The sequence below is a fragment of the Adiantum capillus-veneris genome, chromosome 7, assembly GCF_014529385.1.
Source record: "Adiantum capillus-veneris isolate H3 chromosome 7, ASM1452938v2, whole genome shotgun sequence".
Taxonomy (NCBI): domain Eukaryota; kingdom Viridiplantae; phylum Streptophyta; class Polypodiopsida; order Polypodiales; family Pteridaceae; genus Adiantum; species Adiantum capillus-veneris.
Genome location: NC_140937.1, coordinates 62,294,294 through 62,298,580, shown reverse-complemented (window position 1 = coordinate 62,298,580; position 4,287 = coordinate 62,294,294).

Below are 4,287 nucleotides of genomic sequence, written 5' to 3'. Positions count from 1 at the left end.
TGCACACATGTATGGTATAGGATAAGTATCAAATATGATATATATTTGTGGGTCAAGAAAATGGTTAGCTAGTCATGGATCTTATGAAGAAATGGACAAATGGGATGCATGGTGGAAACTAAAAATATATATGTGAGAAAATAAAAGGAGAAAAATCATGAGGGAAGGGACCCTCAATTATTCTATAGTTTGAGTGATTTATGGAATTTATTTGAAGATGAAACCTATGTACTTGTGAATATTTATCTGGGAGGATTGGAAAAATATGACGGAGCCGATAAGGTGATTGGTGAATTTTTATGGTGAAGTCACACAAAGTTTTTTTAGGGCTTGTGCAAGTAGAGCTTAAGGGATAGATTGATAGTAAAACGTGTTTAAGGAATGTCACGCAATGGAAGCTAGAATACTTAGGCCTGATAACGCACACCTAGGAATATATATTTACATAAATACAAAATATTAAAAAAAACCCTTTATACTTAGGTCCTTTATTTGATGGATAATATTTACATGTAAAGAGGACCGTAATATTATAAATTCAATTTTTTGTCTCCTAGCCCAATGACTCACTCAATGATTTAATAAAAAAATGTGATAAAAATGCTAATTGCACACACGCTATTTAGAATGAAAAAGTGAGCCTAGTCATTGTGCTAGGGTGCTTTTGTGGAGTGAAGTGGCTTCTTAAAAGATTTTATGAGAGCTGAAAAAAACTGTTATCATTTAGCCCCCACCTAGATGATGGTACATCATGTACCATCAAAAGACGTATGTTCCAATGAGAGTGTTTTTCCATCGTTTGTGATATTTGGTGCCTCAATCGAATCTTCATCTTGTAGTGCCAAGCTCAAAGACTTAGAGGGTATTGTAGCTGTTTGATGCTCTTGTAGATCCTCTGGTAGAATGCGACTCAAGTAGGGGTTTAGTCAATACCCATTCACCTTCTTGGGGTGCTCCATGCCATCCAAATCCATGTGTTCATAGTAGCGTGAGTAGTAGGCCTTCTTCATCTTTTGAATAAATGAAATTACTTCCTTACGACTCTTTGGTGATGGTAGCTCAATGAGAGCTTTTGCCTTTGCTGAATCCACCTCAATGCCTTTGGAAGAAACCTTGTGACCAAGAAAGATCACTTCATCCGCACCTATGTGGCACTTATCGGGATGGAGTTGACCTCCCATATCATATAGCTTCTTCAAGCCTTCTTCTACCGTCTGTAGATGCAATGATTTAGAGCTATAGATGCAAAAATCATATATGAATACTCTAATAGACTTCCCAAAGAATGCTTGGAACACCATGTTCATGAATCGTTGAAATGTTGCTGGAGCATTTGTCAAACCAAACGGCATGACTCTAAAAGCATAACAACCCCAAGGGGTGATGAAGGTTGTGTTTAATTGATCCTCCAATGCAATACCTATTTGAAAGTAACCAGAGTAGCCATCACATACCATGTACTTTTCTTTACCTGCTACCTCATTAAGTATCTCATCTTGAAATGGGAGGGGAAAGTGATCCCTTTTTGTTGCCTTGTTGAGTGGACGATAATCAACACATACCCTCCACTTGCCATTTTTTTTCGGAGTGATCACAACTGGAGAGAGCCTATTAGAATTCTCTACGGGATAGATGAACCTTGCTACTAGAAGCTTCCTCACCTCTTTGAGTAGTGCTTGCTCTTTGATGACTCCTAACCTTCGTAGATTTTGTGCTTTAGGTTTGGCCTCTGGATTTAGCTCGATCTTGTGGTGTTGAATGGCATCCACTCCACATAAATCTGTGTAAGCTTTAGAAAAAATCCTAGGAGACTTTCTTAGCACACTTTTGAACTCCTCTCTTTCCTCCAAGTAAGAGTCTTTGACAACATACCATTTAGCATTTCTTCATCATGCAAACTTTGGTTCTCCTGGGGGCCTACCTCTTCTAAACCTAACAAGATGTCTCTTTGTTATTTGGCCTAAAATTTACACCCATGAATTCAATGTATGACTCCTCCTCCGTAGTGCTACCACTGCTTTCTTCTTCCGAGGTGTCATCGGTCCAATCATCCCCGCTTTCACTTTGAGAAGATTCCTGATGGAGTTCCTCTTGATGTTGCTCCTTCATGTCAAAGACAACCTTCTTGTGATTGTCATTTTTGCAAATCAACTTTCCACTTTCCCAATCCTGCAAAGCTTGCATTCTCATTAGCCACGGTCTACCTAGGATAAACGGATAGCCATTTCCCTTTGTAGACATAACATAGAAATCAACATCCTTCTTAATGCTGAAAGCTTCCACGAAAACATTTTTACAAACTCCCAAACATATAGCCTTGCCATTATTTGCCATTTTCACTTTGATTTCAGGCGTCTCATGAATGTGCATACCTAGTCTCTACATAAGGTCCTCTGTCATGATTCAAATTTGTGCGCCCCCATCCCCTAGACCCTTCCTAACTAGTTTCCCCTTGATATAGAAATCTAGCACAGTTGTAATATCCTCATTGATTTGGGCATGTGCAATTTTAAGAACAGGAACATTTTCTTTCGTCCTTCTCCTAGTGCTAACTGCCTTTGTTAACTCCCTCCTAACTTGTGGGCATAATGCAAGAAATTGAGGCCATGATATGCTTGGACCCTTACGTCTCATGTCCTCCATAAGGTTGTAGGGAGCCATACCATGTCCAAGAGGGAAGTTTTGAAGGTTGATGCGGCGCCGGGTCCTCTTGGCTTCCTTGGTTTCCTTTGCTTTCTTTCTTGGTCCATGGTTACTCTGTGATGTTACTCCTTCCTTTTCCTTACCTTTTCCCTGACCACGTTTGATGACATTTGCTTCAATGTCACCCTCTTTGGATTGTGTGACTTCTACAACATTGACATTTGGGTCAGGCAAAGGTGGTATTCCCTATACTTGTCGTTGTGGAGGTCGAGCAGCATTTGGTCTCTTCAAAAGCACCGGTTGTTGACTAGTGCCTTCACCTGCATTCATCACTGGGTAATTCAAGCTAGGTCTCCCTGGCCCCCCCGGGACCAAGGACAATTATACATCCCATGTCCAGACTCTCCACAATTCCAATATTGCAAGACTCTCCTAGGTCGTGGCTGTTGCTCTTCTGACTTCTTTGCTTGTCCCTTTGGACCTACAGCTTGTGCAAGTGAATTGGAAGGTTGCACAAAGATTCATTTAACTTATCAATGATTTCAGTCGTTACCATGGGAAGCTCCCTAGACATTGATGTTTGTAACTTACCTTTGGGTCTAAGGCCCTCTATTGGAACCTCTCCCCGTAGAAACTTGAGTTTCCTATACTTCTTGGAAGCTCTGGTTTCAGCTGCATCATAGGTAGTGGGTGCACCCACCTCCACCTTTACCTGAAGATCAGGGAAGGGACCAACTATGTACCTTTCCTTCTTTAAAAACTCTGCACCATCACCTGGGTTAGCAACATTTCGTACCCATAAAGCCGAAAGACGTAGAAACTCTTGCTTATACAAGTAGTAGTCATCTAAGTCTTTTTGTTTATGAGAGACAATGTCTTGCCATAGTTTTTGAGTGTTTTGTGGAGCAAAGAATTATCCCTTGAAACGAGTCACAACTTTCGTATAATTCCCTTAACTTCCTCAGGCAAAGAGTCAAACCACGTGCTAGAATCTTTCCTAAGGACTACCTCAAACTTTCTACACGTTCTTGATCAATTACTATCCTCTTGATATGGCAAGACATTTTGAAATTTACGAAGAATAATTCTGCATCCTCCCTAGGCTCTCCAAAGAGCAAGGGGTAGCCACTCATTTGCCTAGTTGTAACCATGTTGCTGGTTTTACTCAAAAACTTCTTTTTCTTTTGCAATCAAATTTCAAAGTAGAATGAAAATGTAAACATCAAAGCTTAGATCGTAGCGAGTCAATGGCAAAATGAACGTATTGACTGAGGCATTGATAGCTGCTACTTGCCTAGGTTCAAGTATACGATGAAAAACACGTTGAAATTGTAGCTTTGTGCCAACTATTACATACACATCTTGTCTAGCCAAAGGAATGAATGTACAATACAAGTCCTCTTGATTCATTAACCTAGCTAAAACAAGATAAAAACATGCATTTAAAGAGACATCATAGTGTAGAATTGCGAGTATAATAGGATTTTGGGTTTGTAGAATATCTCCTAATGCCTCAGCACCAAAAAAGATTGTTGTTGAAAAAACATTTTCCTATCAATGCGAACATTTATCCTAATCCCTTGTACCCAATGAAACTGATGAAATTGAATTGCATGAGAAGGATTAGGAGGTGGTGGTTTGTTC